Raw genomic sequence first — 15,369 nt, forward strand, 5'->3', positions numbered from 1 at the left:
TGTTGTGAACAGCACTGTAAATCATGTCTGGAGTTATGGTGAGGCATTGGCGTCGGATGTTGTCTTTCAGCATCCCTAGAGATGTCGGTCGATCACGAGACACTTGCGACTTCAGGTAACCCCAAAGCCAATAATCGCACGGACTGAGGTCTGGGGACCTGGGAGGCCAAGCATGACGAAAGTGTCGGCTGAGCACACGATCACCACCCAACGAGGCGCGCAGGAGATCTTTCAGGCGTCTAGCAATATGGGGTGGAGCACCATCCTGCATAAACATCGTACGTTCCAGCAGGTGTTTATCAGCCAGGCTGGGGATGATGCGATTCTGTAACATGTCGGCGTACCTCTCACCCGTCACGGTAGCAGTTACTGACCTTTTGCTCTCCAGCGCCATCTGTAGGACATTTTGTGAATTTTTTTTTTGATTCTAATAAAACCCCATGTCATTCCTAGCATGTGTGTCAATTTTTACCTCTCTATCAACATTTTTCCGTGGTTTATTACGTTTTCAAATTTATACTGACTTTTTGATCACCCGGTATTTGATTTGCATCCTCGTAAATAATGATTTTTGTTTTGTTTTTAGTATTGGGTGTCCCAGCCTGTAAAAACGGAACCCTTGTAAGATGGCTTTATTACCCGTCTGCCTGTTTCGCTGTCCGTCCGCCAGTTAAGAACCCTTTTTCTCAGGAAAAGATATCGACCCCAAATTAATGTTTCATATTAAGGTCTGTGCCGGCCGGTATGGCCGAGCGGTTCTAGGCGCTTCAGTCTGGAACCGCGCGACCGCTACGGTCGCAGGTTCGAATCCTGCCGCGGGCATGGATGTGTGTGATGTCCTTAGGTTAGTTAGGTTTAAGTAGTTCTAAGTTTAAGTTCTAGGGGACTGATGACCTCAGATGTTAAGTCCCATAGTGCTCAGAGCCATTGGAACCATTTTTTTTTATTAAGGTCTGTGGTACCTTGGCGTTGTAAATATTTTAAACTTGTAAGTCATTTCAGCCAAAAGATACAACCATTTCTGATTTAGATAAGATATTTGTATGGTACGAAAAGTGGCAATTGACCCTGAATAAAGAAAAGTGTGAAGTTATTCACGTGCGTACTACAAGAAATCTGCTAAATTTCGATTACGTGATAAGACACACAAATCGTAAAGCTGTGAATTCAACTAAATACTTAGGTGTTACAATAGCAAATAACCTATATTGGAACGATCACATAGATACATCTACATCTACGTGATTACTCTGCTATTCACAATAAAGTGCCTGCAGAGGGTTCAATGAACCACCTTCAAGCTGTCTCTCTACCGTTCCACTCTCGAACGGCACGCGGGAAAAACGAGCACTTAAATTTTTCTGTGCGAGCCCTGATTTCTCTTATTTTATCGTCATGATCATTTCTCCCTATGTAGGTGCGTGCCAACAGAATGTTTTCGCAATCGGAGGAGAAAACTGGTGATTTAAATGTCATATGAAGTTCCGTCGCAACGAAAAACGCCTTTGTTTTAATGATTGCCACTTCAATTCACGTATCATGTCTGTGACACTACCTCCCCTATTTCGTCTAATACAAAACGAGCTGCCCTTCTTTGTACTTTTTCGATGTCATCCGTCAGTCCTACCTGATGCGGATCCCACACCACATAGCAATGTTGTGTGTAGAGCAAACCAAAGACTACTAAAGAGACTGCTTGCATTACACTTGTCCGCCCTATTCTGGAGTATTGCTGTGCGGTGTGCGATCCGCATCAGGTGGAACTGACGGATGACATCGAAAAAGTACAAAGAAGTTCGTTTTGTAGTATCGCGAAGGAGAGGAGGTAGTGCCACAGACATGATATGTGATTGGAGTGTCAATCATTAAAACAAAGGCGTTTTTCGTTGCGACGGGATCTTCTAACGAAATTTCGGACACCAGTTTTCTCCTCCGATTGCGAAAACATTCTGTTGGCACCAACCTACATAGAGAGAAATGATCATCACGATAAAATTAGAGAAAGCAGGGCGCGCACCGTTCGAGAGTGGAGCGGAAGAGAGACAGTTTGAAGGTGGTTCATTCAAACCTCTGCAGGCACTTAATTGTCAATAGCAGAGTAATCACGCAGACGTAGATGTAGATGCATGTAAGTCACGTATTTTGAAACTCTAAAACTTACTCATCATAATCTGTAGGCTGCTTTCAGTTGTCCTAAATTCAGGAAATTCCGCAAGAAGCAAGGTTTCACATTAAAAAGTAAAGGAAAAACCGAAAATTATTAATTTGTAATTATATAACGAGGACCGTTTCTTCTCTGGAACAGTTTGGAGTATCAAGTTCAAATTTGTCACGTACTAAGATCTACAGTCCCTCAGCAGTGTAAAAATTTTGTTTCTAAGTCAATCCAGTGGAAAGATACGTCCGTTTGCGTTTCATACTGACGATCATGAAATTTCTCAAGAAGCGAAGATTTACAGTAGAAGTGAACGACGAATTTGTAACTACACAAAAGGAGATTTTTTAAATCGTTTGTCTGTCTGTTCGTCTGTTATCAACCCTTCTGCTTAGGAAAGGGTAGACGTATCAAGTTCAGATTTATGTCTGTAGTTCTTTGGCGGTGAAAAAAATTCTAAGTCAATGCAATTAAAAGATACGGCCATTTGCTGTCATATTTTGAAACAAAATCGCTCATCATAGCCTACAGAGCTCTTCCCATTCACCTAGAGTCAAGAAATTCGGCAAGAAGCAAGGTTTCACAGTACAAGTAAAGTAAAAACTCGGAATCTTGTTAAATTGTGATTATATCATATAAAAAATATCGATGTACCATTTAAAGATACATTGCATTCATGATCCGTCAAATGCATAATAGACGAACATTTCGGCATACACACATTAAATGAAAGTTCTTGCCATGTTTTAGTATGTAAATAAAAAAAATGTTTCATTAAATCTCTTCTCTCTAGATACAAAATTAAGTCCCCTGCTCGCTTCTTTTTGTATGCAGGGCTAGGCTGAAGAACTATTGCAGATTTTGACATGGTCTTGGAATTCCCGGGACCAATATCTTACCTGTATCGATATCGATAATAGACAAACAAGTATATAAATGTACATAATTAAGTTTGTACGGAACCCGCAGTACGCGGGTCTTTTTTTTCATTTTGTGGAAAACAGCCACAAAAATACCGGAAGAGGTACATAAACCAGTATTGCATGGTTTGAATTTGACAAGGGTAGTAACTCAACAGTTACTACCATAAACGTTTTCGATGTTTATCCAAGTTTATCAGGCGTCAGTAAATGCCAAAGACGGTTCTCTACGTTAATATCCGGAACTTTTGATCTTTTCGGCTCGTATCGATCAGTGCCACGAACAAGTTTAGAGAATGACACGTTAAGATCGGAAGTGGGAGAAACTGCTTGTCAGAAAATCGGGGGAACTGTCAAACACCCTTAACCAACCTTGGTCGACCGTCAAAGAACATTTGCAGATAATTGTTAACGACAAACAAAGCTAACCGATCCGCCAAAAGCAGCTTATTGCTTCGGCAGCGCCATACAGAAGCATTTTTTGATCGCTTGATCACTGGAGATGAAAAACGAGTCCTCTATGATAATCCAAAACGCCAAAAACAGAGGCGCTCTCCGAATGAACCGGCACTAAGTACAACTGAGTCTTGTTTGCACCCCAATAAAGGCGCGTTTGTGTGTTTGGTTATATACTCGCTTGTCGCCTATTTTGAATTGTTGAAACCTGCAGACTTTTACTATGAACCACTGGATCGGGTAAATGTCTTTAATTGAAAAATGCCCAGCGATTTTCAACAGAAAACTCGTTATCCTGCAACACGATAATGCAATGCTACATTGCGCAAGACGAACCTTGAAAAAAAATTAATGAATTGGGGTGGGAGGTATTGCCTCCCCACCTTACTCAGCCGATATTTTGAGCAATAACAATTAGATGGCACAAGGTTGTTGATATTGAGAGTGGTCACATCAATTATTAAAAATAAAAACCTGTAAACAGTTTATCTGTTTCAATTTAATATATAAATACGAAATTACTTTCGGGTCCCCCTAACAATTCGGTAGATGTCACCAGAGGCGAACCCAGCACTACAAAAGGAGCTGTCAGCCTGACACTGTAGTTTTAGCAAGGTCTCATCATCAGACGCTAAGATGTACAGAAAGGTCATAGAAATTCAGAACGACAAAAACAACCTTAACCGGAAACAGAGGGATTGAAATTAGACTAATTGTGGGCCTTAGTGCTAATCAAAACAAAGAGCGGCAAGTTGTTCCCACTACAAGCTCTATAACAAACGTCGGTTCGACTCCGCAATCTTAGGCAGTGGTCTGATGACGTCATGAACCGACTATTGGTTGGATACATACAGGGTGTTCAGAAAGAGACGGAAAAGCTTGTCGGGATGTTGTACTGAGAAATAATTGCTAGATACAAATTCGATACTTTGCGCCATTATCTAGTCAATTAGCACTGAAATAAGCCAATCAGGTCGCTGCGCTCGCAAATTCGATCAGCCCGCGAGCTACAATTAGTTGTTCTCATAGCATAGATGACAGCACACGAGCCTGTTCAGCCTTGGGCTCGGATTCGATCCTTACTATGGTCCCAAGTCTAATTTCTGTAATGCTCTCTTGCTCGGTTTTAGGAAACCTGACGGAGAATATGTTTGTCGACTCCATCTCTGACGGGCCGCTTCAATTTACACGCGGAACGGCCTGACTGGCTAACTTCAACGCTAATTAACTCAGAAACGGCGCAACGTATCGAAATTAATTCTTAACAATTATTTATCAGCACAGCCTACCCTGCAATACCCTTACAAGAATTTTAGACTGTTTCTGACCACCCTGCATAAAAAATTCGGCTTATTGGGCTTGTTTGAGTCTGTAACTACCTTCTCATTCGCTAAAGCGTCTGATAATGTCTCCGGTATTGTAAAACGAAACGTTAAGCAGATAATTATTCCTTGTACCATGGCCTAACGCCCAGAAAACTAATGTCAGGAGTAACCTGAACCAGAAAGTCTCTTTCAACATTCTTGGCGACTAAGTGTTGTGGTTTCTGCTGCATATATATGATGAGTATGCTATGGGCACGACAGTCTTTCAGTATGACAACAATGTTGATGGGACTGCACGCATATACTCCTGATTTGATGAACACTGAAACCAATATCGTATGAGAACTGGCCAGCTTGATTAGCAAATCTTAATTGTGTAGATAGTATCTGACACCATTTCGAACAGAGGTATAAACGTAGCAGCCAACATCTCCACAGCTTTGTAGCTCCACAAGTTGGAATCAACAGCTGGTGGTTTCAGCTGGATATGGCGTATATGAAAGAAAAAAAAGCTTATGAGCCCTCTTCCTTTCCGATTTGAGGTCATTATAAAGGCTACATATTACCGGATATTAGCGTCATGTCTCCCGGTGGTGACAAATTCTTCGGTCGAGGGTGCTTATTCAAGCTGAAAGGCGTCGGCACCTCGCGACGTCTCCTTTCAACAGAGCACGTCACGTCAGCGTCATATCAGCAACACGTCAAGGTTTCTCGGGAAGAACGTTTCGACGGACCGTAGTATAGGCTACTTGACGAGAAACTGTTACATAAACTGTGTGAGCTAATATGAAAGCATTCTCCCGTGAATGATATTGCGAAAAGGTCTTAATATGGGCTGGAAGACAATACATCTTAAAGTATTTTATTTTATACATAGCAGAAATACACTGCAAAATAAACGGTACACACCTTGTTCAGTGTGCTTTACTCACGATTTTTTCCAGTGGAATTGGGAAAAGAAAAACCGGGAGTAAAGCTGATGCGGCATTCAGAAGTTTGAAACAAGATTTGTAATGAATTAATGACAAATAGCAGGTAGCAGAAATATAAGTAAACATAGTTAAAGTACCCGAAAAGGGCCCGTCTACACATAGCGAAGGCAAACCATCAGCTTCTGTCGAGGTGATATCAGACGCCTGAATCTCGAATTTCTCTTCGTAATTTTTATTTGTAACTTGCTGAACAGTAAAACAAGTGTTGTTTAGACATTCTGAAATATTTATAGAACGATGACTACTCCTCTTCCAGCTCCTACAAAGTCTCGATTTTTTTACATTTTTCTAGCCCAGACTCTTTTTTCTCGCTGTTCCTAATCATCAAGTGCAACAGCAATCATTGCAAACTGCTTTAAACTAAATTTCGGCATTTTACGACGATGTACCGTGGACTACAAAACAGCGCCTCTGGTGAGTACTTTATGAACCAGCTGTAACGTCGCGACGTTCTTCCAACGTTGGCGTGCCGTGTAATGCAAATACTAGGGAATTCCTTTGACCGTCGACGTTCAAAACGTGACCGTGATGTTCCGGCAAGAGTGTACCCACTTTAAGGCGGATGCCACTGATACCCCCACACAGCCGGCAGCGGGTCATCTGTCGAACGAGTCCCGCTTCTGCCTTGGAGGCGACAACCATCGCGCCGGCCATTGTGACCGAGCGGTTCTAGGCGCTTCAGTCTGGAACCACGCGACCGCTACGGTCGCTGGTTCCAATCTTGCCTCGGGCATGGATGTGTGTGATGTCCTTAGGTTAGTTACGTTTAAGTAGTTCTAAGTTCTATGCTCGAGCCATATGAACCATTTTGAACAACCATCGCGTACGCTTCTGGAGGGGCAGTGGAGAGTGATCCGAGGAGTGGATTGTGGTTTCACATCACATGTCTCACAAACCTGATGTGATGTTGTGGGGAGTAACAGCCTATGGTGCCTGTTCACCGTTAGTGTTCCTAAAGGGTTCTGTGACATCTGCAACCGGTAGCTGTGCTATTGATGAACGCCCACGCCTATACCCTATTTCAACAGGAAACCTCTCGTCTTCATACCGCTGCTACATCTCGAGCGTGCCTCGCAGCTGTGGGTACTCTGCCAGGCCAGCAGCATCGCCAGATCCCTCCCCGATCGAGAATGTGCTGGGGGGGGGGGGGGGGGGGGGTGTCATGGAGGATGTGGACTCTACCTACACCCACTAGTCTGTGGGATCTACGCACTCAGGTGCAAGCGGCATGAGATGGAGATCACAGGACTACTTCCGAAGTCTTTACAAATTCATACGACGACGTCTGGACGCTTGTATCCACAAACATAGGGATCCGACGCTATACAGGGTGAAAAGTATTTAAACCGACGAACTCTGGGAGGTTGTAGGGGACATGAAAACAAATATTTTTCCCTAATGTCATTTTTTCCTATGGAGATTATTTAAACCAGTGGAGGCCGTATTACGCTCTTCATCTGTTAGAGGCCGTATTACGATCTTTAGTTGCTAGAGTGCGTATAACGCTGTTCAGTTGTAGGCAACTGCTGTCCACCAGTGTAGCAGCGTATTGTCTCTATTTACTGATGGAGCGATACACCTGGAGTGAGTTCACTAATATGGTTGGTGCGTACTACGTAACGGACGAGATGCACAGCGGGTTTATCAACAACAATATCCTAATCGCTGTATCCCGCATCATACGAACTTTGCTGCTGTGTACCAACGTCTGCGTGTGACCGGGTCATTTAGCAGGTTACCTGGACAGGGACGCTGTCGAACTTTAAGAACGCTGCAATTTGAGGAAGCTGTTTTGCAGCATATGGAGCGGGGTCCTTCAATCAGCACTCGTGCAATTGCACGTAACATGGGGACGAATCAGACGAATGTAAGAACAGTCCATCGAGAGCAATTGTAACGTCCATTTCACTTACAGCGTGTCCACAACCTGGAACCAGTTGATTATCCACCCAGAGCACAGTCTTCGCAGTGGTACCTGGAACAATGTGAAATGCATCCTACATTTCCATCCTCTGTGTTGCAAGGGCTGCTCTTCGTTAATGTGTGGGTCGGTGTTGTTGGGGACTGTTTAATTGGGCCGTATCTGCTACCTAGACCATTAAATGGCAGGCACTATTACAATTTTCTCGCCAGAGCATTGCCAGAATTGCTGGAAGACGTGCCGCTCCCTATGAGACAACACATCAGGTTCCAACATGACGAGGCGATGGCACATTTCAGTCGTCGTGTGCGTCAATTCCTGGACCGACGGTTCCCAGAAACGTGGGTTGGCAGAGGTGGTCCTGTACCATTGCCTTCTCGATCCCCAGATATGTCCCCTCTGGAAATTTTTTGAGTGGGGAGGGATGCGCAACCTTGTTCACGCAGCTCCTGTTGCATCAGAAGAGGATCTGGTTGCCCGGATAGTAGCAGCAGCAGGAACAATTCAGGATACTCCTGGTGTTTTTGCCCGTGTCAGACAGAACATGATCCGACGGTGTAACCTTTGTTTTCGTGTCAATGGAGGCATTTTTGAAAATGTACTGTAATTGAAATTGGATTGTGTTAATGTGTTGTCTCTTGGTCATAGAAAAATGGAAAAGTATTTGTTGGTTTAATTAATATGCAGCCAGAGAAATCTTCCTCTACCGGTTTAAATACTCCTCATAGGAAAAAATGACGTTAGGGAAAAATATTTGTTTTGACGTCCCCTACAACCTCTCAGAGTTTGTCGATTTAAATACTTTTCACCCTGTACTAACAAGTTCTTTTAGTGTCCATGTACTTTTGTAGCGCAATACGTGTTGGTCCTTCATAGCTGAAGGTGTAATCATTTCATACGTGTGGAACAATCTACCTGCTTCCCAATAGAGATCGCAATCCATCTTGTCCTGGGTGGAGCTCTTTTTATGACGATGAGCGTACATTACTGTTAGTGTTCGTGGCATGTGAGAAAGCTTATTCCAGAAACTTACACATGAAAATCGCTGTCGCGATTGCAGCAGCAGTACCATCGTATTTAGAAAGTACGCGTCGGATAGCATTATCATCTTAAAGCTTGGTCAAAATTCAGAGTAATTTTCACTCAAAATTTTAGCTGAGCATTCAGTAACGTTTTTGCAAGACAACTGTAGGCTTCCAAAGCTACAAAGCATTACCTCATGTAGGGCGCTAGCTACTACTGTGTGAGTTATTGCTGAGGTGAGGAACTGTGCAGCCAGGGGCAGAGCTGGTGGCGGCGCGGCGGGAGGCCCGCGCGCCTGGGGCCGCCTTAATGAGACGTGGCTGCGGTGCTGGCCTTCCGCAGAGGCTCGGCCGCCCCTCCCCAGGCCCTCCCGCTGCCCCTCCACGCCCACCCTCTCCCTCCGCGGTGCAGCGCTCGACCCTCCAATTAGCGGCGTCGCCCTCGGGTCCCGCTAATTGCGTCGCTCGCGCCGTCGACTCTGGGCACGCCGGGCCGTGAACCGCGTCCACGCGTTCCTCATTACGGGATACCCTCAGTCGTCTTCTGCCGTCTCCTGTCGCCCCACACACTGACTTATCAGTAGCTACGAGGGCGTTACTAGATAAAACGAGTGACCAAATGTCTCGCGGAGGGTTGTATCGTTTGAAGATGTTGCGGGCACATTTCGCCTAGATGCGGCGTATGTCGCGTGTGTAGAGTCTAAGACAAGAGTGGTAATAACGTGGCAGCACGTCGCGAGTTAACTGACTTTGGGGTTACTATTATTATGTACACTACTGGCCATCCTCCCAAATACTTGCATAACGTTGATGGTTGACTTGTAGACTTTGATAATTCTGTTTGCCGTAAATAAACTACTCTACTGGCCATTAACATTGCTACACCACGAAGATGACGTGCTACAAACGCGAAATTTAACCGACAGGAAGAAGATGCTGTGATATGCAAATGATTAGCTTTCCAGAGCATTCACACAAGGTTGGCGCCGGTGGCGACATCTACGACGTGCTGACATGAGGGACGTTTCCAACCGATTTCTCATACACAAACAGCAGTTGACCAGCGTTGCCGGGTGAAACGTTGTTGTGATGCTTCGTGTAAGGAGAAGAAATGCGTACCATCACGTTTCCGACTCTGATAAAGGTCGGATTGTAGCCTATCGCGATTGCGGTTTATCGTATCGCGACATTGCTACTCGCGTTGGTCGCGATCCAATGACTGTTAGCAGAATATGGAATCGGTGGGTTCAGGAGGGTAATACGGAGCGCCGTGCTGGATCCCAACGGCCTCGTATCACTAGCGGTCGAGATGACAGGCATCTTATCCGCATGGCTGTAACGGATTGTGCAGCCACGTCTCGATCCCCGAGTCAACAGATGGAGACGTTTGCAAGACAACAACCATCTACACGAACAGTTCGACGAGGTTTGCATCAGCATGGACTATCAGCTCGGATACCATGGCTGCGGTTACCCTTGACGCTGCATCACAGACGGGACCAACTGCGATGGTGTACTCAACGACAAACCTGGGTGCACGAATTTTAAAACGTCATTTTTTCGGATGAATCACCGGCCGCTGTGGCCGTGCGGTTCTAGGCGCTTCAGTCTGGAACCGCGTGACTGCTACCGTCGCAGGTTCGAATCCTGCGTCGGGCATGGATGTGTGTGATGTCCTTAGGTTAGTTAGGTTTAAGTAGTTCTAAGTTCTAGGGGACTGATGTCTAAAAATGTTCTATAGTGCTCAGAGCCATTTGAACCAATCGGATGAATCCAGGTTCTGTTTACAGCATCATGATGGTCGCATCCGTGTTTGGCGACATCGCGGTGAACGCACATTCGAACCGTGTATTCGTCATCGCCATACTGGCGTATCACCCGGCGTGATGGTATGGGGTGCCATTGGTTACACGTCTCGGTCACCTCTTGTTCGCATTGACGGCACTTTGAACAGTGGGCGTTACATTTCAGATGTGTTACGACCCGTGACTCTACTCTTCATTCGATGCCTGCGAAACCCTACATTTCAGCAGGATAATCCACGACCGCATGTTGCAGGTCCTGTACTGGGCTTTCGGGATACAAAAAATGTTCGACTGCTGCCTTGGCCAGCACATTCTCCAGATCTCTCACCAACTCTAAACGTCTGGTCAATTGTGACCGAGGAACTGGCTCGTCACAATACGCCAGTCACTATCTACTCTTGATGATCTGTAGTATCGTGTTGAAGCTGCATGGGCAGCTGTACCTGTACACGCCATTCAAGCTGCATGGGCAGCTGTACCTTTACACGCCATTCAAGCTCTGTTTGACTCAATGCCCAGGCGCATCACGGCCGATATTACGGCCATAGGGGTCCGCAGCTCGTGGTCGTGCGGTAGCGTTCTCGTTTCCCACGCCCGGGTTCCCGGGTTCGATTCCCGGCGGGTTCAGGGATTTCCTCTGCCTCGTGATGACTGGGTGTTGTGTGCTGTCCTTAGGTTAGTTAGGTTTAAGAAGTTCTAAGTTCTAGGGGACTGATGACCATAGATGTTAAGTCCCTTAGTGCTGAGAGCCATTTGAACCATTTTGAACGGCCATAGGTGGTTGTTCTGGATACTGATTTCTCAGGAGACAGGCACCCAAATTGCGTGAAAATGTAATCACATGTCAGTTCTACTGTAATATATTTGTCCAATGAATACCCGTTTATCATCTGCATTTCTTCTTGGTGTAGCAATTTTAATGGCCAGTAGTGTAGTATTCTGCATAGTGTCTTTATACGGGGTTTCTGACTCCTGGGTTTTCTGTCTTCAGCTTCTTCCTTCAGCTAGCTGTATCTCCTCTATCTTTCCATATGTTGAATTCCTCTTCTTCCTCGTCCTGTAACGTTTTTGAACTTCCTGCGATGATGTCGTGTATGAACCCATAAAAGTAAACTCATATGACATGAATGGTTGGAAGACATCAAAGGGCAGTTTCAGCTGCCTAATTATAAAGGCTTTCCCCATCGTTCGCACCCGCAGGCACCCTTCCATCGCGACGTATGAGAGTTCTGCGTGTAAGTGTATCTGATGAGTGTAGGTGACTGTTATGGGTGTGTGAGTAGTGTAGTGTCAGGTTCGTGCTGGAGGTAATGAGGGAAAGGAAAAGGTGAAATATGTTTCCAGTAAATAGCCTGCTCCTCTCGAAGAGCATCAGAGGGGCCGTCCAGCTTAACGTACCCATTCGACGGACGGATCACCCAGCAGTATCGCAAGCTCTCACTTAATGAGACACTGCAGAGAAGTTCGTATTTGAATCGACATTTGGCTCAAAGACTGGTGATCAGGGACTCAACACAACCACTCCTCCTATTCCTTCTATCCTAAAAGCAGGTGGGAAAACGTCAACAGTGAGCGATGTACCTGGACGGTCACCCATCCGAGTACTGGCCATGCCCAACGGTGCTTAAGTTCGGTGATCTGACGGGAAACGGTGTACCCACCTCGGTAAGGCCACTGACGTATGAGCCCCTCGTGTCTAAGTATATTTCCAATCCAGTTGGTCTTCCTATGAAGAACTGTACTCAGTAAAGTTTCCTTCTCTTGTACCCTCCTTGGTACATCGTCGTTTGTCATTCAATCTGTCTACTTTATCTTCTCAGTTTTTCTCCAGCACCACATTTCAAAATTTTCCAAGTATTTTTTTCTCTATTTTTCTCACAGTAAACGTCTCTACTCCGTACAGTGTAATGCTTCACCAATTTCTTCCTTAATTTCAGACTCGACTTGCTCGTCAACAGGAAATAGCCCTCACTAAATGAGACACTGCGAAGAAATTTGGATTTGAATCCAGGATATTTGGCAGTGGCGATTCTTGCTCGAATTTCATGTATGTAGTGGGCAGTGAACTGCATCAGAGTCTCTAGTTGTCGATTGTCAATAGTTAGCATCACTCTTGATTTCTCATGTTGATCTCCATGTCATATTTCCTTCCAGTTTCATGTGTCGTGGTTGTCTTTCATTTTTGGTGAGTACTACCAGGTCATCTGCATACTTGATGCAGTTGGTGAGCCGTCATCCTATCCCTAAATTCCCGCAGCCTTCCAACACTTCCCTCGCCAGCTTTTATCCACACAGGTTGATGAGACTCGACGATAGACAATATCCTGCGGGATGATAATCGGTACATGACGCGTGGATCATATCGTAACAGAGATTACACCATAAGTCGGGTTTCAGAGGTCAGTAGTTTCAATATCGCAGAGAAACTGTTCCACGTGCGTAAACCGCCGCTCAGGATGACCACAAGTGTTTGACAGACAGATGTTATGCCGCCTCCGTGGAGCTATATGAGCCGATGGACGGTCTGCTTCGATTCAGATCGCCGCCGATTCGAATGTGGGGCGTTAGGAATTCGTTTCTACCAGGATTACGTGGAGATTAGTGCACTGAACTGGCTCCAACCGCCAGTGACTAACTCGTGTTCCTTTGCTGACACTTTGACAGAGAGCTCAATGACTGTCATGAGCATGTGAACTTGTCACTGGAACAGTGGCGACGTGTGGTACGGTACTGTAATGCCGTGAGCCAAGGCACAGTACCGTAATCATATTGACTGCGTTAACCCGCTGGCACAACATTATGCCACACCACCCACCATGGAGCCACAGAACGACTGTCTGGCCAATAACCAACAACCCTTAATCTACTAGGATACTTCAGGACTGCAGCAAGTGGCATATGTGACACCTCAGCGACCACTCAACAGCAATCCCACCCTGGTGTAAATGAACACTAGCCGTCCAGCCATGCTGGACAACGAATCAGTGAGTCATCGAGTCAGTGTATGCTGTAATTTGAACTTCCGCCGTAAGGCCACCATCGCACTGTTGGGGGCCCAGCCACAGAATCGATGGGCAGAGTCGAAATGAGGCCCTTCCATTCATCGAGCCACTGTACGTCCGTCAACACCAGACACTACCAGCTAGACATTGAGGTCGATTGTCGCACACTAGAAAGCTATGCTTCCGACACTCGTCACAACAAGGTATGTCCCCCAGTCACCTTGCCAGCAATATAACCTGCCAGCTGACGTCGTCACCCTGGAATGCAGGCACCACGAGGTCGCTCCGCTCCTGAGCAACACTGGACATAGCTTCTGTTTCTGTCAGTGGCGACTTAACGACTATGCGTTGGACACCACAGTTTTCGTCCACCATTCTGGACTTGCCTGAAGCGGGTACTAATCAACTGTAATAAACTACTGGCAGGAAAATAAAGGTTTCACCTATCTCCAACGGCCCGTGGCTCATCCTGCCCACCTACCTCCGTCAAACAACACCCACAATCCTACAGTTTGATGAATCCTGCTCTCAGTTGTATGAAGATGACGCGAGCGTGATAACGTGGTGTATATACCGCATGAAGTTATCGATCCCACGTCTCATGAAAGTCGTGTCAGAAGGTAGGTGAGCTATGGCCTGGGCCATGATCACAGTTAGCCCCATAGTCCAACTGCTGCTATCAATGACAGGGGCACGTCATGTGGGCGTTCTAAAATCATTTGCATCCCTTCCTGACATTAGAGTGCCCTAGCAGGGATGCAGCATCTCACCGCTATTTCAATGGGCCCAGGAAACTTGATGAGCACTCTCAGGAATTCTGGTGGCTTGGCTCACCAGATCACGCGATCTTAAGCCAAACGCGCGTTCATGGGATGGTGTTGATACTCATGCATGCACGACAGACCAAAAACCAACTACACAAGAACAGTTGTGGGTAATACAATCCGAAGGGCATAGATCAGTGTCTACCAGAACGATTCCATCACCTCATGGAATCCATGCCTCGACGTTGTACTACAACTCTGATGGCGAGTCGCTATTTCCATCACATCGAATGCCTTCCCTTGACCATTCAATGTATATTTTCAGGGAGTCTGCCTCCGTAAATGAACGGTTGTACTTCGTCAGCGAATGTAAATTGTGTATAAAGAAACTGGAGAACTGCCACATTACTAAACTACGAGAGACGCTGGTCAACTCCACAGTTCTGAGAGAGGAAACTCATACAGCGAAAGTCAGTACAAACGAAGACAAGAGTAGCACCCGTGTAACAGTCGTCGATGTTCATTAGTCAAGGTGGGCTGGATTTTTAAAATTTGTTTATACTTCAGTGAGAGATAGTTGAATTTCTTCTTCAGAGACTGGAGGATAGGAAATTCGATGTCCTGGAGATGAAAAGCTCGAATACTCTTCATCTTCTTTGGACCAATACTTAGCAAGCGGAGGATACTTTGTGTATGGCTTTCATCCCCCCTCCCCCTCCCCTCCCCTCCCGTTTCAAATAATCCACAGGAAGAACGAGTGGGCTCCTCTAGTTTTCCCTTCATGGTCTTCTCGCAAGGCATATGCAGTACGGAGAAATATATTGGTTGACTCTTCTAGGAAGTAAGCTATCGGAATTTCAATAGTAAATCACACCGTGATACAGAAACGTCTCTCTTGTAGCGCCAGCTGCTAGAGCTGGATGAGCATCTCCGTCGCGCTTTCGCTCTTACTACACGAACCTACAACTAAACGCGCTGCTCTTCTTTAAATCATCTATTTTCTCTAT

General features: G+C 45.6%; 1 protein-coding gene across 2 annotated transcripts in view; it reads right to left on the reverse strand.

The window, feature by feature from the left end:
• The window catches only part of LOC126251764 (complexin), a 701,713-nt gene that overhangs the window by 163,853 nt on the left and 522,491 nt on the right, over positions 1-15,369 (reverse strand). The window lies entirely within an intron of this gene.

Source organism: Schistocerca nitens, chromosome 4 (genome assembly GCF_023898315.1).
Source record: "Schistocerca nitens isolate TAMUIC-IGC-003100 chromosome 4, iqSchNite1.1, whole genome shotgun sequence".
NCBI classification, from domain to species: domain Eukaryota; kingdom Metazoa; phylum Arthropoda; class Insecta; order Orthoptera; family Acrididae; genus Schistocerca; species Schistocerca nitens.